Source organism: Psammomys obesus, unplaced genomic scaffold (assembly GCF_907164565.1).
Source record: "Psammomys obesus unplaced genomic scaffold, mPsaObe1.curated_primary_1811, whole genome shotgun sequence".
NCBI lineage: Eukaryota > Metazoa > Chordata > Mammalia > Rodentia > Muridae > Psammomys > Psammomys obesus.
The window spans coordinates 50,290,526-50,313,175 of NW_026587216.1; positions in this window are offsets into that span (position 1 = coordinate 50,290,526).

The window sequence follows — 22,650 nt, forward strand, 5'->3', positions numbered from 1 at the left end:
TTCCTTCCTTCCTTCCTTCCTTCCTTCCTTCCTTCCTTCCTTCCTTCTTTTTTTCTTTTCTTTTTTCTTCTCTTCCCTTCTCTTTTCTATTTGCCAAAAATCTACTCTGAGATCTTCTTTACACCAGATGGCACTGCCTCCTACATACTTTCTGCCTTGATTTTTAGTAGTTCAGTTTTTTTTTTAAAAAACAGATCTTCTAACATATTCTTAGCTTTGATTCATCTTTAACTTTTTAGCTGATACTGTTGATCAAGACTCCACTGAAGAAATACCCATTTTGGTGGGAATGATGATAGGAGACATCATACTGGTTCTTTCCTGTTTTATTTAAGCTTTCTGTAAACTCCTTTGTTTTCTTTCATGTTCAACAAGTATTCACCAAGTTAAAGCTTTTTATTTTTCTTTCGAGTTTGTAGTCTTTGACAGTCTATCCTTTTCTATAATTTGCCTGAAGGTTTGTGGACTGGGACACACTGTCATTGCCGTGCTCATCTTAGTTTTCGGTACATGCACCATATCTGGATCCCAGTGCATGTTTATAAAAGTTTTCTGACTTGAACATAATCTGTGGAGATGACTCAGAAGTCTACAACCATAACTTCTACCCTTTCACGTCCATTCTCAATAATATTAGCTCTTTCTATATGTTTATAACAATAAGGCAGGTGCTGACGCTACACTAGCTAGTCTTCTGGATGAACCGGATGTATTCTGCATGAATACACACTTAAAAATATTTAACCTGGGAAACACTGACATGCACATTACATCCAGTAGTGTTTTAAACTTAACTTTTCAAAGATGACCTGTTCTCACACCTGGTTGTGAGGCTTTCCTTGCCTCAGAAGTACCAGCTCTTTCATCCAACTACTCCTTCCCTTGTTTTTTCCCCTACAGCCAATTAATCAGTGTGTGACTACAGTTATTATTAAAAAAACAAACACTTCTACTCATTTATTTTTCTTCATTTCTATCTTTAGATCTAGTGCAGGCCACCATGTTTTCTGTCAGCTTTTCCCCCCCAAACATCTGCATTCCACTCTTCCCACCAGACCATAATGCTTCACACAATGTAGACCACAGTATGTTTCCTGAGTGGTTACAGCATGCCATTACCAGTAGTATTGCCAACCAGATTGACTTGATAGTAACGACAGTGTGGCTGGATTGTATTCTTATCCATAGTTTTAAAAATATAAATTAGTTGAAAATATAAGCCGAGGTCTGATTCACTTATGAAGGGAGTGGTGTCAGAATCCAAAAGAGAAGGTAAGAATTCTATACTCTATAGTATTCCTTGAAGTATCACACACAAAACATTCGCTACTTTGCCAAAATTTATTTGCACAACAGTCTTTTTTAATTTTGTTTTTTTATATTAATTAGTTTATTCACTTTGTATCCCAGCTGTAGCCACTTCCCTCATTCCCTCCCAATCCCACCCTCTTTCCCTCATCTCCTCCCATCCCCCTCCCCAAGTCTACAGATAAGGGAAATCCTCCTCCCCTTCCATCTGACCTTAGTCTATCAGGTCTCATCAGGACTGTCTGCATTGTCTTCCTCTGTGATCTGGTAAGGCTGCTTCCCCTTTACTGGTCAGTGATCAAAGAGCCAGCTACTGAGTTCATGTTAGAAACAGTCCCTGTTCCTATTACTAGGGAACCCACTTGAATACTGAGCTTCCATGGGCTACATCTGTGCAGAGGTTCTAGGTTAGCTCCATGATGGTCCTTGGTTGGAGTATCAGTCTCAGAAAAGACCCTTGGACCCAGATTTCTTGGTTCTGTTGCTCTCCTTGTGGAGCTCCTGTTCCCTCGAGGTCTTTCTATATCTCCTCCTTCTTTCATAAGATTCCCTGCACTCTGCCCAAAGTTTGGCTATGAGCCTCAGCATCTGTTTTGATACCATGCTGGGTAGAGTCTTTCAGAAGCCCTCTGTGGCTGGCTCCTGTCCTGTTCCCTGTTTCCTCCCTCTTCCCATGTCCATCCTCTTTGCCTGTCTGAGTGAGGACTTAGCATCTTATCTAGGGTTCTTCTTCTTGCTTAGCTTCTTTAGATGTACAGATTTTAGTAGGTTTATCCTATATTATAGTTGTACTCTTCACTTATGAGTGAGTATATACAGAGTGTGTCTGTCTGCTTTTGGGATAGCTCACTCAGGATGATCTTTTCTAGATCTCACCATTTACCTGCAAGTTCATGATTTCCTTGTTAATTCCAATTAGTATTCCATTGTGTAGATGTACCACAATTTCTGTATCCATTCCTCAGTTGAGGGGCATCTGGGTTGTTTCCAGATTCTAGCTATTACAAATAAGGCTGCTATGAACATGGTTGAGCAAATGTCCTTATTGTGTACTTGAGCATATTTTGGATACATGCCTAGGAGTGGTATAGCTGGATCTTGAGGGAGCACTATTCCTAATTGTCTGAGAGAGCACCAGATTGATTTCCAAAGTGGTTGTACAAGTGTACATTCCCACCAGAAAACTGGGAAAGGATCTTTACCAACCCTATTTCTGACAGAGGGCTAATATCCAGAATATATAAAGAAATCAAGAAATTAAAAAGCAACAACTCAAGTAATCCAATTAAAAAACAGCATACAGAGCTAAAAAAGGAATTCTCTGTAGAGGTATATAGAATGGCAGTGAAACACTTAAAGAGATACTCAAAGTCCTTAGTCATCAGGGAGATGCAAATCAAAAGGACCCTGAGATTTCACCTGACACCCATCAGAATGGCTAAGATCAAAACCTCAAGTGACAACACATGCTGGAGAGGATGTGGAGAAAGGGGAACCTTCCTCCATTGCACAACACTCTTAAGAAATACTGATTGCTGCACAGCTGGGGATGAGACTAGAGGATTAGATTTGAAAGAATGTGAGAGAGATTTGAGGTTAGCCTACCTAGGTCCCTGTCAAAAGTGGGTTGTGGGTTTTCAGGGAGTGCCTGCTGGCGTTGGAGGCTGGGATAAAGTGATGAACTGTGTTAGGGATAGAAATGTGGCTCCACTGGAGGTGAGGCAGTTGGGAAGGAAGCCTCTGGCAGGTGTTCTGCTGCAGAGCTGGGGTTGAGATTTGAGTATTATATTTGAAGGGGCAGGAAGAGAGGTAAAATTCTGCTGTTGGCTTCCCTGCTTCCCTGCCTGGAATGGCTTTTATCTTTCCAAAGAGTCTCTAGCAATTTAATAGCACACCTAGAAGAAGAAATAGCACACCTCTAGAAGAAAAAAAAATAATCACACTCAGGAAGAGTAAATGGCAATAAATAACCAAACACAGGGCTGAAATCATTAAAATATAAACAACAAAATGAAAAAAATACAAATAATCAGTGAAACAAAGAATTTGTTCTTTGAGAAAATCAATAAGATTGACAAATTCTTGTCCAAATTAACTAAAATGCAGAGAGAAATGATCCAAGTTAGCAAAATCAGAATGAAGAGGGGGACATAACAACAGATACCAAAGAAATCCAGAGAAATAAAAAGCCATACTTTAACAACCTGTGCTCCATCAAATTGTAAAATCTAAAAGAAATGGATATTTTTCTCAATAGGTACCACTTACCGAAGTTAAATCAAGATCAGAAAAGTAATTTAAACAGATCTATAACTTCTAATGAGGTTATAGATCTATAACCTCTAGTGAAATAGAAACAATTAGGTGCGCAACTTTAATCCCAGCAACTGGGGGCAAAGACGTGCAGATCTCTATGAGTTTGAGGCCAGCCTGGTCTACAAAGAGAGTTCCACAGCCAGCTCTGTGACACAGAGAAACCCTCTGTTGGGGAAAAAACGAAAACAAAAACTCAAGGCTAGATGGTTTTACTGCAGAATTCTACTAGATATTTAGAAAAAAGTTAATGCTAATACTCCTCAAATTATTCCACAAAAATAGAAAACAAGGAATGTTTCCAAATTCATTTTATGAGGCCACAGTTACTCTGATACCCAAACCACAGAAAGACCTAAGAAAGAATGAAAATTGCAGATCAGTTTTCCTTATGAACATAGATGCAAAAATCCTCAATAAAATACTTACAAACCATATTCAAAAACATATCAAAATGATTTTTCACCATGATTAAGCAGACTTCATCCCAGAATGGCAGGGATGGTTTCCACATTTGTAAATCAGCAAATGTAACCCAATAGATAAACTAAAAGAAAAAAAAATCACACCTGATAATCTCATAAAATGCAGAAAAGTCTTTAGACAAAATCCAACACTTGTTCATGACTGACATCCTGGAGAAATTAAGGATATAAAGGAAATAGCTCAACATAATAGCGGTAGTTTGCAGCAAGCTCATAGCCAACATCAAATTAAGTGGAGAGTAATTTAAAGCAATTTTACTAAAATCAGGACTAAGACATGGTTGTCCACTTTCTGCATATCTATTCAATATAGCACTGAAGTTCTAGCTAGAGCAATAAGACAACTGAAGGAGATCAAATGGAAATAGTCCAAGTATATTTATTTGAAGATGATATAATTGTATATGTATGTGACCCAAATATTACTACCCAGAAACTTCTTTTCCAGGGGATGTCTGGGTGACCTAAGGTCGGTCCCAATTGTTTCCTGCTCCGTGGGGTTATCTCTTGACTGGAAAATGCAGTCTGTGATGTTCTCAGCCCACAGTTCAGTCTGAGACAGTGACCAGATCACGCTGGCAGGTAGCTCTGGGCTGACGACCAAGCACCTGGCCGGACCGGGATCTCTTCTGCGGTTTAGCCGGGTGAGTTAAAGCTGATTGAATCCCCCACCGTAGGGTATCCTCTCACCTGTGAAACACAATCACTTGTGTTTTATGGCCGCGAGTTCTGATTGCTGGTCACTGTGCCAATCCTGCTGTGCTGCTCCTCAGAATGAGAGTCCTCCCGGCGCCGCCATCTTGCCCCCACCCAGAAACTTCTACAGCAGACAAACACTTCCGGCAGAGTAGGTAATTGCAAAATTAACTCACAAAAATTAGTAGCTCTAATATATATATACATGACAAATTGTCTGAGAAAGAAGTGATGGAAACAACACATTTGATAATAGTCTTAAATAAGAGAAAACATCTTGGAGGTAACTCTAAACAAGTAAGTGAAAGACTTGTATGCTAAAAAGTTCAAGACACTGAAGATATGAGAAGATGGAAAGGTCTCCCATTGTCATGGGTCTGTAACATTAACACAGTAAAGAATGGCATCCCACCAAAGGCAAGCTTCAATCCAATCTCCATCAAAATTCTTCATATGAGCAGAAAGGACAATTTTCAACTTTATATGGAAAACAAACAAACAAAAAACCTCTGGATAGCTGAAAAAAGCCTTGAGCAATAAAAGAGCTTTTATTTTAACTTATACTATAGAGCTGTAGTAAAATAAAACAGAACAAAGTCCACTGTATGGTATTGGCATAAAAGCAGACATACTAATGAATAGAATTAAATTGAAGACTCACACATAAATTCACAGATATTGACACCTGATTTTTGATAAGGATGCCAGAAATATACACTGAAAAAAATACAGAAGCTTCAAAAAAATGCTATTGGTCAAACTGGATGTCTATATGTAGAAGAATATAAATAGATCCATATTTATCACCCCGTACAAAACTCAAGTTCTAATGGGTCAAAGAGCTCAACCCTGAACCTGACAGAAGAGAAAGTGAGGCACAGACTTGGATTCGTTGGCCCAGGAGAAGACTTCGTGGCAGAGCACCACTGACAAAGGTGGTAGGATCAACCATTACACACGGACCTCATGAAACTGAGGAGCTTCTGCGTGGCACACCATGGTTCAGACAAAGCTGCAGCCCACAGAATGGGAGAAGATGTTTCCCAAGGCCCACTCCACAAGCCTTGTTCAGCCGACATCAGGGGAGCTTCCCCCTACAGCAGACATGAACCAAGGCAGAGGCCCACGGTCAGACAGTACTCTAAGAATGACAGACCTTTGGACATGCCTACATTGGTTGTTCCCTCATAAGCTCAGAGCTCAGGACCTAGCAGAAGAGTGGTCAGACAGAGTGTAAGAGCTGAGCGAATGGAGGACACCAAGAAACAAGGCCCCCTAGATTTACATGCGCAAAGCTCATATGAACTCACAGAGACAGAAGGGGCAAGAACAAGGCCTACAACCCATCTGCCTAGGACCTCTGGGCTCATATCATGGCTTCCAGTTTAGTGTTTTTGTAGGATTCCTAGGTGTAGAATCTAGTGAGTCTGATTATTGTGTTTTCTCTTGGGCTCTTTCTTTTCCTTCTGCAGATTTGTTTTGTCCAATTCTGATGTGATAGTTTTTATTTTAATCTCAATATATTTTGTTCTGTTATATTTTAAATGAATGAATGAAAACGCAGACACTAGGGTAAAAGTTAACAACTGAACTTACTGGGAGAGGAGAGGGCCAGTTTTCTTCCATGTAGTGATGACACTGGGTGTGTCAATTGCTCCAGGACAGCCTCATGTTCAGGAGTTAGTTAACCAACATATAATGGACTCCACAGTTTCATTGTGTCATTTTATTTGGTTACAATTTGGTAGGTTTTTGCTTGGTTGTTTGATTGTTTTTCCTGTTTTTTTTTTTTTTCTGATGTTTAAATTTATTTTCAGGTTTTGGGTTTTTTGTTTTTTTGTTTTTATAAAGAGCTTAAAATTGAGTAGGTAAGGAAGGTGAGACAATTTGGAAAGACTTGGGGGAAGGAAAGAATGTTATCAAAATATATTTAAATTTTAAAAATTAATTTAAAAAGAAAAAAATAGTGCAATGGTATGTTCCCAAATAAATCCTCCTGTAAGAAACAGAAAAGTTCACTGCGCTTCCTAACGCCCGTGTTTGAAACTGAGCTGTGACGGCCATTCTGTCTTTCTTTTTTTACCGACCAATTTTATTTATTTATTTTTGTTTAATTTTTTTAAATTAATTACTTTATTCACTTTGTATCCCTCCATAAGCCCGTCCCTCCTCTTCTCTCCTCCCGGTCCCACACTCCCCTCCCCCATCTTCACGCATGCCTCTCCCCAAGTCCACTGATAGGGGAGATCCTCCTCTCCTTCCATCTGATCTTAGTCTATCAGTTCACATCAGGAGTGACTGCATTGTCATCTTCTGTGGCCTGGTAAGGCTGCTCCCCCCTCAGAGGGAGGTAGGTGATCAAAGAGCAGGCCAATCAGATTATGTGTGACGGCCATTCTTGCTCGTAATCTTAGCATTTCTGGGAAGAAGAAGCCTGTGTTGAGGAATTGACTCCATCAGATGGCTGGCCTGTGTGTACGCCTGTGGACTATTTCATCGATTGCTAATTAGAGCGGGCTCAGCCCACTGTGGGCGATGCCTCCGCTGGGAAGGCGGCCTTGCTCATTGAGGCAAGCTGGTAACCTGCATTCTGCTGTGGTTTCTACTGAATTCCCATGCTGGCTCCTCACAACGATGGACTGTGATGTCGAAATGTAAGCCAAATAACCCTTCCGTCCCCAGTCTTGGCTTGGTCAGTGTATCAGCACAGCAACAGAAACCAAACTAGGACAAGACAAAATAAAACAGGATGCTAGGCATGTATTCTACATGTGAAAAAGTGGTCTTTAAAACCTAGTCACTTCCCTTTGAGGAGGGAGGAAGGATGTTTTCTCAGTCTGTCCAGGTAAAAATGCCTTGGTTTTCCCAAGTGGCAGTTTTGACCTGGCATGCCTGCTCTTCTTTGACGTGTCATCTGGGGTTTCTAATACGTGAGCCTGTGAACACTTTCTGGCTTCTGCTATGTATGCTGATCCTGGCTGGTTTGTAAGAATGCTTTGCTGAAATGAGCAGGAATTGCTCCATATTCTGGGGAGTTGAGGCTATGCAAGGATGAAGTAGACAGGGCTGGTGAATGATTGTATCCTTATGGAGCATTGATTAGATTCTGGTGGGTTATTGATCTGGATTATACTTGTTGGATAGGTTTGTGATGAATGGATTATGCAAATTTTGTCTGTGACATTCCTCTAACCTTAGAGACTATTTCTTACTCTGAAATTTCAGCTAAAGGTGCTCTCTCTCTGTTGCCCCCATCTGTCTCTGTCTCTCTGTCTCTGTCTCTCTCCTTTCTCGCCTTCCTATTAACTAACTGATACCTAGGAAGTACATGGATATTTATGAGCCCTTTCTTAAGACAATTTTGCATTTATTTCAAAAAATTTCACACACAAGGAAAAATGTTGATTTATTTAAATTAGTGAAAGAAAATTCTGCAGAGTATCCACTTCAACTACAATTCCAATTACTTTTCCTTCTGCCGTCAAAATCATGTGAAAATTATAGAAGTCTCAGCACCAAAGTTTGCAAACTTAAGAGACAGAGTATATTTTTTTCAAAATGCTGTAAAAATAGGAGCACACCTTCCTGTAAGCCACCTCACTTTAATGGCAACGTAAAGGTTCCAACTGAGTATGCAGAAATATTACTTATCTCAATAAGAACATATTGTGCTGTAGAGACATCCTTAATCAGTTGTTTCATCCTAATGATATATATTTTAAAACAGAAAGTTAGACTGGTTGTGTTGCACTTTCCAGTGGACACAAATTGAGTCTTTGCCTTAGGCCTGCGCTATCCAAGACAGTAGCCACTGGGGTTCTGTGGCTATTTCACTTGAGCATAAAAGCGGTAGACACATTTCAAATGCTAAAAAGCCCGTACATGATGGCTACTTTCCTGTAGAGCACAGATCATAAAGCATCAACTTTACTGTAGACATTTCCACCAGACAGTAAAGAATCCTACTTTAGTTTAGGCCATAAGTTTTTTTGTCCATATCAAAGCTGTAGCTAGTCTTTAACAGGGACTGAGAAGTCTATAGCATTGTAACATTTATTCTCAGGGTTTATATATATATGGACATATATATATATATATATATATATATATATACATTCACAAACATACATGTATACACACACACACACACACACACACACACACACACACACCACCCCTAAAGCATTCAAAATCCAATTTGTTCCGTCTATTTTATGATCACAACTCACTTCACATTTGGATTTAACAAACACCTCACCACATCTCGTGTCACCCTGGACACACCTTAAGAATTTGGAAGCCACATCCCAGCCCTTGATTCCTTTTTATGGCCTCTCACAGTACTACACAAAGACACTTTCTTTTTGAAATGCACTTACAGGGTCGAAATGTACCAAAGCCTACTGCTAAGGTTTCCTTATGGTTTATCCCTCAAAAGTTTACGTCGGGAAAGCTTGGCCCCAAGGTGACAATACCATAAACTGGCAGATCTTTAAAAGGAAGTACCTTGCACAGCAGGGTAGCTCAGCTGTCAGGAAGCTGGGCCAGGGGAGTGAGACTCTAGAGGCCTGCCTGGGCTGCATAACAAGACCATGGATAAACAAACAAGGAACCCCGCAGGCAGAGTGTCTTACACTGTAATGCTGAAAGGGCCCTAGCAGAAACGAAAGCTGGACTGCTGGCACAAGGTCATGTCACTCAGCCTCGGTCCTCACGAGATGCTCTTTAGATATCCCGTCCACAAGAGTTGGGAACCAGGTAAACCTGGTTCTTAGACATATTACTTAGTGGCAGGTAATCTGTTAGGTCAACAGAAGCCAGACTTAGATGTATGTTCATCCTGCCCAGTCCGATGCTGGACATTCTGAATGCTTAGTAATTCTGTGCTTGCTGGCTAATCTGAGAGAAGTGTCCATTCAGGTACCTATGTACCTAGGTACGTATGCTGGTAAGCTTTATAGGGACCTGGTGAGGCAAAAGGTAACAGCCAGTACCGTAGTTGCTTTGGCAGGCAAATTTCCGTTGCTTCTGCTGAAAGCCAAGTCACAGGGAAGAGGTTTTGAAGCCCTAAGCTTAGTACTCACTTGGAACCTGGGTGCTTGTTTGCTGTTCAGTTCACCTTGAAGTGTGCAGAAACAGTTCTCAAATCCGCTACTGACAACCACTTTTTCTAATCCTGACAGGTATTCTAAAAGACCATTCTTTAAACAAGTATTAAGAACCCCTTTTATAAAAAGGCTTGTCATGGTGGCTATGGAACAGAAAAAGGGAACTAGAGAACTCAGAACAAACCAACATATTATTTGAGCTTGTGAGGCGCTGAAAAGGACTAGACCAGCGTGGTCCAATGAAGGAATACAGGGAAAAGTTGGAAGAACCTAACTAAGATTCAAACAGCACAGAAAAACATCTGGCAGAGGAATCCTGATGGCTGAGGAGAGTCAGGTGGAAGAAACGGCAAACAAGGCCTTTGCTAAGAGTGGTTTGATCAACTGTGTGGCTGAGTAGCGTTCAGAGGAAAGCACAAGAAGAGGGGAGGTAATGGCCACATTGCTGCCACACTGGACGTGGTCTCTTCGGCTGTAGCAAGGAGGTCAGATTTTAAGGGCTTTGGAAGGCCCCTAAAATATTTCTATCAGGAAACTAGTATAGAGATCTGATGCCTGAGGAGAAGAGTGAGTGAATGAATGAATGATGGACAAACTTACTTAATATGCAGGATACAGTGTTTTAAAATGAAAGGAATCCCAAATGGCCGGAAGGCGCTCACCTTCCTTAAATAGCTACTGTATTTCCTGTGTATTCACATTGTTCCTTCTTCTGCATTAGGAGGGTAATATATTGAGTGGAACTCTGGAACTGATTCAACATCACGTCTACATTCACTTTTTAGAGAGAGCAGCAGCACCTGGAAGAGTTCCCTGACTCCTTCAGGCAGAATCAGGCCTGCTCTCCTGTGCGCGCCCACACTGCTTCTTGGCACATTCGTCTATGAAACAGTCTTCAGTTTAATTCATAAGCAAGTGTTTTAAGGGTTTCGAGTACGGTGGCTTCCCAGCTCAGCCCCTGGCACACAATGGGCCCTCACTCAATGTTTTAAGGAAAAATTAAAGAATGAGAAGAAAAACATGGAGGTGCCTTAAGTAAATGCAGAATCAGAACCAAATTTTAATGCTAATTAGTCCTAAAAGAAGATTAATTTACTGTCTCTGTAATCAGCGCTTCTGACCTGATTATGTATTGGAGTCATGAGGTTCTCTACAAATATTACTATTTATGCAGCATGCAAATTAAGACAACTCTCAGGAAACTGAGAAGTTTGAATCCCCTTGCTGGAATACAGGTCTTCTCAATTCAAAGTACCCTTTGGTAAATAACAGTTTGAAAGCCAGTGGTTCTGTCCATGAAACCCTGCTCAGAGCCAAGGATAACACTGTCTTGTAGGTTCACAGAATGTGGTCTTTGATTTTATCTGATGGAGTTAGGCAGAACAGCACCTTATCGTGACATCACTGTGGAAATCAGAGTTCTTCCCCCAAAATGCACTCAGTTAGCCAGCTCCCATGGGGCAGGGCTGGTGGTGCCAAGACCTGCTTGTTTGAGAACTACCCAAGCAGTTCTCAAAGTTTAAGAGCAGAGGCAAGCTCCCTGCTTAGGAATGCAAATATTACTCTTTGTAATATTAAGAAGAAAGAAAGTAAGTATTTTTCAACCTGGTTCACCTCTCCTCAGGAAACCTGGTATCCTCTTGCACTCAGTAGGGAAACATACTGATGACTAACTTAGGAAACACACCCAGTCAATAGCTAGCATGGCAGCCCAGAAGCCTTGAATTCAAACGATTTCCTACTCTAGCTACTCAAGTAGCTTGGAATACTGGAATACAGGCTTGTGCCACTGTACAAAGCCCCCCCCAAAAAAAAAGTCCACCATGACTCTATCTCATACTGAGAAGAACAGACCTAATGTTCTAAAAAATAGATAATAAGGGATTCAAGGAACAAAAATGAAAAATGATTGGGACTATATAGTATAAGACTTCTTTAGCTGAAATAAAAAACCCGTCTGACCTACAAATTCAGATATATTCATTATCCATTAGTTTATTAAATTGTCACATTAAACATTATTTCATAAGGACATATGTTTTGTTTTATATGATAATTTTGAGCACTTTATCACCAACTTCCAAGTATAGTTCAATGAAGAAATTGCAATAAACTATAAACTGTACTTGGGCTTAATCTGAACCCATCAACATTAATACCAACCATAGTGCACAAAGGGCAAAGGCAATAGAAAAATACATACTAAGGAGTCCATTTCAGAAAGGGATGTTTGTGTTAAATAGCAAATAAATGGGGCAGGATAATGCATCTTCTGCACTATGCCAGACAACTCTTTGCTGAACAAATCTCATCAGGAAGAGACCCTTGGCTGCTTTTTCCTGGGGAAGTCATTCCCTGTTTTGAGATTCAGAGCCCCTGAATGGTCTCCGACATAACAGGCTTCAAGCAACTGAAAGCAGATCCAAGTATTCTGAACGGATGTCAAATACATTCTATTTGCAGACTAATCAACACGTGCTATGTGCTTTGCTTTTTTGCCTTTTCTGTTCTGATCCAAGGACTTCAGATCCAAGTTCGTGCACATGCAAGGTAAGCATTAACCACTGAGCTTCATCATCAGCCAAGACGTGGGCTTTAACATTACATGAATAGGTGTGCCAGCAAAACCATATACGAAAAGAACAAGTGCTCTTCCCATGGGTTTCAGTTAACAAAGGCTCTCACTTTAAGAAAAAGTACTGGAAAGCTGGATGATAATGATCCCAATTTTCCATGTTCCAGTGAACAAGCACTCCAGTGTTTCTGAATAACAGCCGTTACAGTTCAAGGCAGGAGGTTTTAGTTTCAGTGTCAACTCCTAGCACTTTCTTTATAAAGGGGGAGGGATCACTGTCAAATGCAGAGCCAGCTCCTAATGTCTTGGAGATAATAAATAAAGGATAAACATAAGAATCTTCAATATCACAACGTTTGAGCATTAGCTACCAAATTGCTTCCTTTTTTCTTTATGCTTTCTCTGCCTTCAATCCCTCAAATGTAAGGAATTTCAAGAAGCCATTAATACACCTTGATTAACTTCGGCAGATTTTACAGTCTCTAAATCATTTTCATGAGGGCACATTGCATTCTGGGATATGTTATCAATTTTATGTCCCAATGACAGTCTTGTCCTTTTCTATATATATCCTTTGTCCCCTTCCCAAGGGGAATTGATCATAACCAGAAGGTGGAAACTATTTAAGAAAGTGCCTAAAAGGTTTGCGTGCTGACATACACAAAAGCTTGAGCTAAAATAATGATATATGATTACCTATGCCATTGATTACAATAATTATCTAGGTTGAAGTTAGCTCCTGGTTGAAACCTGGATGGAAAAATATATTAATAGTGACAATTTAATAAACACAGCATTTATTATGAATGCAGATAAACACATAGAATAGTAAAGAATAATCATCTTGTACTGATGACATGCTTTTAAGTTGCAGGCCCATTTCTGAAAAGCTCAGGAGCACTACTTTAGTTTAAGCTTTCCAGCAACACTCCCTGTCTTGGTGGCATCACTATTTTACAGCTACAAATTGAAAGCTGGAAAGAATCTGTGTTACTATATCTCACCTTCTGAATGAATACATTTTGATCATAACAAATACAATTTTTAAACAAATTGAATACAAATGATTCAGATTTTTGAAAGCAGATAATTTAACATTGTAAAACTTTTTAAATGCAAAAAAATGCTCTATCAAATGTATCAAAGATAGCTGGAATAAGGAGATAGGAAGCGAAAGCAAATAACTTCTTTAACAGTCAACATACTTTAAAAAGAGAAAGCAATAATACAGCAACAGAATGCAACAAGAAAGGAAGAATTGTCTTAAATTTTTTTTGTCTAGATATTTTATAGCTCCCAAATAAAAAGCAAATATAAACTAATCAAGACTAATTTCAGTCAGAAAACACTGTGCTCAGTTTAGCTGATATCAGCAAGATAGAAGTTCCCAGTGTAGAAGCAGAATGTGCTTTCTAAGCAAACAGGATTTATTTTCAAGTCACAGAATTATTAAATCTCCCTTTGGAATACTATTGTTTTACAGAAAAAGAATCTTTTATGGTTCTGAGATAACATGATACCAAGAAAAGAGAGTGTCACAATTAATCCATTTCTTTAACAAATATTTACTGAACATTTTTTATGTGATAGGCAGGATGGAAAAGAAAAGATGAATAGGGCCATCCACTCCAAGGGTCCATTTGGGAACATACATATGAAAACAAGTGTGAAGCAATTCAACAGGAGCTATAACAAAGGTTTGTACAATGTCCTCCTGGCACATGGAGAAGTGAGGTGCATATGTAGCCAGTTACTGGGAGAATCTCACTGTTCGTGTACACAGTTCCAGAGGTTAGACGATATGTGGCCCGTTACAGAGATCTTATTGCAGAAACAGGCAGGAACTGGTGACAAGTGAGCTCTTGAATGCACATCTGCCTAAGAAGAGATAGAATGAGAAAAGAAATTAACTGCCAGCACTAGCAGGGCTTTTTCCCTGGTAACACTAGGGGAAAGTTAGGACAAGAGGGTCAGTTTCTAACTGAATTCCCAGGTCACACCTTAACTGAAATGAAATATAAGGAAAGAAAATTTGCTTAATGGTGCTAGTGAGTTTATTTGGGACATACTGGCTTTGTAGGGGTACCAAAATAAAGTTCAAGATTTAAGGAGAGGCAAGCCCTAAAACGTATCTTCGCTTGTCATTGTCATAGGCATGACTGCAGCCACGAAGGTGGGTGAAAACAGCAGCAGTATCAAGTGCCTGCAAAGTGAAAGCGAGCGAGCGTTACCTAGGATGTAACTGTTGGGCAGAAAGCTGAGAGGAGGAAGAACATCTCAGAAAACAGCTTTTAATGAGTTAGAAGGGGGAAAATACAGAAGGGAAAATGGGTGGAAGGGAAGAAACCCTCAAGAAAATGAAGAATCTTGTAATCTTAAATTTCTGAAATGTAATTTTTTCCCTTATAGCAGATTAGATGGCATTTTCCCATGTCAATTTATCTTTTATCACTTTGGGTGACACTTTAAAAGTATTATTTGAATAGCCAACCACTATATTGTTTTTTTTTTAAAGGCACAGATTCTACACCAAAATCAACTGTGTGGATATAAAAAACTTTAAGTGTTCTTGAATGCTCAGAAATTTTGCACAAAATTCAGTCAAACAAAAATGTTTTACAAAACTAATCTCAAAAAGAGTTTCATATTGAATGTGTTCAGGCATTTTCTACCTTTGTTTGCCATTAGAACAAGCTTAAATATTAAAAAAAAAAACCAGACTGTATATTTTTATTGTTGACACATGATTTTATTTTATTTTATTTTTTTACAGCTGATACAATTTTATTCAGTACTAAAAGTTACAGATTTTGTGACAACATATAAATAGATTTCTCACACACCTATGAATACTTGATTTTTGACAAAGAAGCCAAAACCCTTCAATGGAAAAAAAGACAGCATCTTCAACAAATGGTGCTGGTCCAACTGGATGTCTACATGCAAAAAAAAAAAAAAAAAAAAAAAAAGAAACTAGATCCATATTTATCACCCTGTACAAAACTAAAGTCCATGTGGATCAAAGACCTCAACATAAAACCAGATACTCTAAATCGGTTAGAAGAAAAAGTGGGGAACAGTCTAGAACTCATTGGCATAGGAGACAACTTCCTGAACAGAACCCCATCAGCACAGGCCCTAAGAGCAACAATCAATAAATGGGACCTCATGAAACTGAAAAGCTTCTGTAAAGCAAAAGACACTGTTGTTAGAACAAAATGACAGCCTACAGTTTGGGAAAGGATCTTCACCAACCCAACATCTGACAGAGGGCTAATATCTGGAATATATAAAGAAGTTAAAAGGCAATAATCCAAGTAACCTAATTAAAAAAATGGGGTATGGAGCTAAACAGAATTCTCTGTAGAAGAATATAGAATGTCAGAGAAACACATAAGGAGATGTTCAGCATCCCTAGCCATCAGAGAGATGCAAATCAAAACGACCTTGAGATTTCACCTTACACCCACCAGAATGGCTAAGATCAAAAACTCAAGAGATAACGCATGCTGGAGAGGATATGGAGAAAGGGGAATCTTCCTCCATTGCTGGTGGGAATGTAAACTGGTACAACCACTATGGAAATCAATCTGGCGCTTTCTCAGACAATTTGGAATAGTGCTACCTCAAGAGCCAGCTGTACCACTCCTAGGCATATATTCAAAAGATGCTCAAGTACACAACAAGACATTTGCTCAACCATGTTTGTAGCAGCTTTATTCATAATAGCCAAAACCTGGAAACAACACAGATGTCCATCAATGGAGGAATGGATACAGAAATTGTGGTACTTTTACCCAATGGAATATTACTCAGCAATTAAAAAGAAGGAAATCATGAATTTTGCAGGCAAATGGTGGGATGATCTAGAAAAGATCATCCTGAGTGAGGTATCCCCAAAGCAGAAAGACACACATGGTATATACTCACTTATATAGCCCTGTAAGATAGGATAAACATACTAAAATATGTATAACTAAAGAAGACAAACAAGAAAGAGGTCCACGGGTAAGATGATCAATCCTCATCTAGAAAGACAAAGGGGATGGACATTGGAAATAGGAGAAAAGAAGTAAGAGGACAGTAGCCTACCACAGAAGGCACCTGAAAGACTCTATCTAAGTTTCAGAGCAGATGCTGAGACCCATAACCAAGCCTTCGGCATAGTGTAGGGAATCATATGGAGGAAGGAGAAATTAGTATATCCTAGAGGGGACAGGGTGCCCCACAAGGTCCAAATACATCTGAGCATAGGGGTCTTCTATGAGACTGTTTATCCAACCGAGGACCATGCATGGATATAACCTACAACCCTTGCTCAGACATAGCCCATGGTAGCGCAGTATCCAAGCGGGTTCCCTAATAAGGGGGACAGAAACTGTTTCTGATATGAACTCATGAGCTTCCCCACCCCCTCAGGGAGGAGCAGCCTTGCTAGGCCACATATAAGGATATTGCAACCATCCTGAAGATACCTGATAAGCTAGGGCCAGATGGAAGGAGAGGAGGACACCCCCTCTTAGTGGGCTTGGAAGGGGGCAGGGAGGAGATGAGGGAGGGAGGGGAGAATTGGGAGGGAATTAGGGAGTAAGCTACAGCTGGAATACAAGTGAATGTATAAAATTATTTAAAAATAAAAATATAAAAATAAATAGATTTCTATTACAATAAATTAGTACTCTGAATTAAGAACAACTAACAAAATATTTATTCACAAACTCAAAGCTATGTGCTTTATCTAAGGGTGGTCAATTTTTAAATTTTTACATTCAATTTTTATTACTTTGAAAGTTTTTTAAAATTTATTTTTTATTATTTACAGTTTATTTACTTTGTGTCTCAGCTGTAGCCCCCTCCCTCGTGCCCTCTCAATCCCACCCTCCCTCCTTCATCTCCTCTCATGTTCTTCTGCAAGTCCACTGATAGGGGACACTCCCCTTTCTGATGAAGTCAAAATTGTATCAACTAAATAAGCTAACATATAAGAATTCTCAGCTTACACTGGTTCTCCTCTAATCAAAGGAGGAATATTTTGATTACTGATAAGTCACTAACCATTCAAACTTATTTTATAATGCAAAGGTGGTTACAGTTAGTTAGATATATATTTTCAAAGTCAAAATAACACAACGTGTGAGACACATATACATAGTTTAACACCGTGGCAGGCATAGCTAGATGTCTACGCTGGAGCCTGGCCTCTGCTTCCCGGTGTTGCGAAGTCCAGAAGGGCCAGATGCTGCATCTATGCCCTGATACTCTGCTCTGGTTACCCTAACCCCTAACATATTCTTCTAATCTAAAAAGAAAAATCATGGTAATAAATGACAGGTTTTTTTTTTAATTTTATTTTTTATTTGATTATTTGGTCTCCCACTAGATAAGTTCCAATTTGCTAGCAAATCAAAATTGGAGGCAATACAAATATAAATTACTGCCAACAAAAAAAAATCACAAGGCATTATTTTGTATGTGTTATTTGAATAAGATGATAAAACTTAAATAGTACAAATTATCTTTATGTGGATATGAACGTTCTTCAGAACAAATATTTCTTTCTTTGTCCAGAACCCCTGGCTTTTAGAGTTTTCATTGAAATGTGGGGAGTAATTTCAGTCTGCCTTTATATGTTACTTTGTCTTTTTCCCTTGCAGCTTTTAATATTCTTTCTTTCTTCTGTACTTTTAGTGTTTTGATTATTATGTGTTGAGAGGACTCTCTTTTCTAATCCAATCTATTTGCTCTCTTTATGCTCCTTGTAATTTTTTAGGCATATCCTTCTTCCTCTCTGAAATTTCTTCTATGATATTGTTGAAAATATTTTCTAGCCCTTTGAGCTGAATTTCTTCTTCTTTCTCTATTTCTATTATTCTTACGTTTATCTTCTCATAGTGTCCCAGGTTTCCTGAATGTGTTTTTGTCAGGAGTATTTTAGACTTTTTTTTTTGACCAGTGTATCTATTTCTGCTATTGTATCTTCACACCTGAGATTCACTCTTCCATCTCTTGCACTCTGTTGGTGAGTCTTGCCACTATAGTTTCTTCTTATTTTTTAATTAAAATTTTTTTACTAACTCTTTGTGAATTTCACATCATACACCCCAAACCCACTTATCTCCCCATCCCTTTGTATCTGCGCTCTGCCCCCAAGAGGAAAAAATAAGTCTCCCGATGGGGAACCTGCAGTGTGACACCAGTTCAGCCTGTTGCCCATACGGCTATACTTGCAAACGTTTATAGCTATGAGTCATTGGTCTGCTTCCAGGCCTCTGGCTTGTGCCACACCATCGGTTCTCCATCCTCCCGGGACTCCTTTTGGACATCCAGCTGTAGTCCTGTGCATGGTGCTCTTGCAGCTGATCTGCAGGACCAGCCCCTTCACCTACTCCAGTAGTTTACAGATGGGGTGGATGCTGGGTCAACTCAGAGCCCTCGATCTGGTCAGCCCGTCGGCTCCTCTGTGCCAGTGCCACTGGGACCAGCTCTCCCACACCCACACCGCCAGGGCCAGCTCTATTGTGCTTTTCCGGTGTGGTATGGGGCCTGCTCTCCCAAGTACTGCAGCCAGTTAGGAAGAGGGGCCAGCTTTCCCACTGTCATGCCATTGGGGCCAGCTCACCCACCTGATGCAAACGGGAGGTGGGTTGGGGGAGGGGGAAAGTTGATGGGGCAGAGTCCCTTCTTAGCCCATGCTACCCTATTGCAGATGAGGGATGGGGCCAGCTGTCTCATCTCAGACCTCCCACTGGTTCACCTGTGTTCCCGCGACTAGGGCCAGCTCTGCTGTGCTGCCCAGGCCAGGTATGGGAGCACAAAGGTCTTCCAGGTACTGCATCTGGTGAGAGACAAGCGCAGCAGCCAGTGAGGGGTGGGATCAGACACTTACTCCTGTGCCACCAGAGCTAGCTCTCTCAGGTTGCCCCGGGGTGAGGGGCAGGGCCAGATCAGCACAGTGGTCGGAGTCATCGTAGCCTCGAGCAGCATCCCACAGCAGAGACACCCCCATGGCCTTTGGTGGGAACGTGGGCCTTGGACATCAGCACAGAGCCTGAAGCAGGGTCCGGGACCCAGACATAGCTCCCAGCAGCAGCATGGGCCCAGATGTCATCATAGCCTCAGGGGGCCATGCAGGCCACTCTGGTCAGTATATCCCATGGTGTCAGCATGGCTCTCAGACATGCTCATGATCTCAGGTAGCAGCCAAGACCACTGACTTCTGCACGGCCTTTGGTGCTAACTCGGGCCTCAGACCCAGACATGCCCCTAGGCAGACAATACCGTGGACCCAGGTGTTTGCATAAGCTCCTCATATCTGCCTGTTCCTCACTGCTGTCTTGTCTCCAGTCGCATCTCTCTCTCTGCAGAAAACAAACTGCTTGGCTAATCTTTCTCTCCCATCTCTCCGCCATATACTCCCTCTTTTATTTCTCTCCCTCACGTATTCATTCGTTGCAGTGTCAACAGGCTTCTGGGAGTCTCCCGGCCAACTCAGGGCCACAGAGCCTTGAGGGGTGGCTGTAGTTTCTATTAGAATTCCTGAAAGACTCTACCCTACAGGGTGTTGAAACAGATGCTGAGACTCATAGCCATACTTTGGGCAGAGTGCAGGGGATCTTATGGAGGAAGGAGGAGACAGAAAGACCTGGAGGAGACAGGAGCTCCACAAGGAGACCAAACCAGCCAAAAAAATCTAGGCTCAGGGGGGCCTGCAGAGACTGATACCCCAACCAAGGACCATGCATAATGAGGACCTAGACCCCTGCTCAGATGTAGCCCATGAGCAGCTCAGTTTCCATTTGGGTTCCCTAATAAGGGGAGCAGAGGCAGTCACTGGCATGAACTTGGTTGCCTGCTCTCTGATCACCTTTCCCTGGAGAGGTGACCTTATTAGGCCACAGAGAAAGAGGATCCAGACAGTCCTGATGAGACCTGATAGGCTAGGGTCAGATAGTAGAGGAGGAGAGCCTCCCCTATTAGTGGACTAAGGGAGGGACATATAGGGGGGGGAAGGGAGAGAGGATGGGACTGGGAGGAGATGTGGGAAGGGGCTACAGCTGGGATACAAAGTGAATAAATTGTAAAAATAATAATAATGATAAAGAAAAAAATTTAAAAAAGAATTCCTAAATATTCATTTCATTTCTTGAATTTCCCATTTTCTTTATTGAGTATATTTCTGTTTTCAGCTCTTGAAAGTATTTCCTTACACTGTTTATGTTTTTCTTGATTTCTTTAAGGGATTTTAAAACTTTCCCTTTAATGACATTATGGTGGTTTGAATAGGAATGGCCTCCACTGCCTCGTGTGTTTGGATTCTTTTTTTTTTCATATTTTAGTTATTTTTTATTTTTATTAATTACAGTTTATTCACTTTGTATCCACCCTGTTCCTCCCGTCTCCTCCCCTCCCAATCCCACTTTCCCTCTTCTCCACCCGTGTCCCCTTCCCAATCCACTGATAAGGGAGGTCTTCCTCCCCTTCCTTCTGATCCTAGTCTATTAGGTCTCATCAGGACTGGCTGCATTGTCTTCTTCTGTGGCCTGGCAAGGCTGCTCCCTCAGGGGGAGGTGATCAAAGAGCAGGCCAATCAGTTCATGCCAGAGACAGTCCCTGTCCTCATTACCATGGAACTGACTTGGACACTGAACTGCTATGGGCTACATCTGTGCAGGGGTTCTAGGTTGTCTACATGAGTGGTCCTTGGCTGGAGTATCAGTTTCAGAAAAGACCCCTATGCCCAGACTTTTTGGATCTGTTGCTGTCCTTGTGGAGCTCCTGTTCTTTCCAGGTCTTACTATCTCCCACTTCTTTCATAAGATTCCCTGTACTCTGCCCAAAGTTTGGCTATGAGTCTCAGCATCTGCCTGGATACCCTGAAGGGTAGGGCCTTTCAGAGGCCTTCTGTGATAGGCTCCTGTCCTGTTCCCTGTTTTCTCCCTCCTCTGATGTCCTCTTTGCCATTCTGAATGGGGATTGAGCATCTTAGCCAGAGTCCTCCAGAAGCTAGAAACAGCCCAGATGCTCCTCAGTTGAGGAATGGATACAGAAATTGTGGTACATCTACACAATGGAATATTACTCAGCGATAAAAAACAAGGAAATCATGAAATTTGTAGGTAAATGGTGGAAACTGGAAAAGATCATCCTGAGTGAGGTATCCCAGAAACAGAAAGACACACAGGGTATATACTCATTCATAAGTGGATACTAGACATATAATATAGGATAAACATACTAAAATCTGTATACCTAAGGAAGCTAATCAGGAAGGAGGACTCCGGCTAAGACGCTCAATGCCCATTCAGAAAGGCAAAGAGGTGTTTGGACTCTTGATCATAGGGAGTGGCACTATTCGGAGGTGGGACACTGCTAGAGTAGATGTCGCTGGAGGAAATGTGTTGCTGTGGAGGCAGGTTGTGGAGTCTCATACGTGCTTAAGCTAGGCCTGGCACGCCAGCCTCCTCCTGCTGCCTGCTGATCACGATGTAGGACTCTCAGCTCTCTCTCCAGCACCATGCCTGCCTGTATGCCACAGCACTTCTTGCCAATGTGATGATGGGCTAAACCAACTCCAATGTTGGTTAAATGTTAAATGTTTTATTTCATAAGCATGGCTGTGTTCATGGTGTCTTTTAACAGCAGTAGAAATGCTAACTAAAAGAGACATCCATCATCTTCATAATGGTGGTTTTAAGGTCTTTTTCTTCTGTTTTAGCTGTGTTGGAATATTCAGGGCCTGCTTTGGTAGGATAGCCGGGCTTTGGCGGAGACAAACTGAGCTGGCTGCTAATTGATCACACATCTGGGACTGTGGTGATTATAGTTCTCAGTGCTGGTGTCTGGATTTGTTTTGTTGGGTGGATGTTCTGCTTCTTAGTTTCAGTTTCCACTGTGGATTTTCAGAAGAGTGTGACTCCTGTATGTTGCCTGGTAGAGATTTTCTTTGGCCTTGATAGTTTTGTCCACCGGGTATTCCAGGTAAAATATGTTTCTGGGTATTTGGAATTGGTATGGGGACTGGCTGGGATTCTGACAGGCTTCACAGGAGACAGGAGACTAGAACATTCAACCAGAATCTGTTTATTTTTCTCTCCTTGGAACTGGGAAGACAGTAAAGAGAGGTCACCCAGAGGTTCTGCTGTAGTGTTGGGGATGACACTGGGGC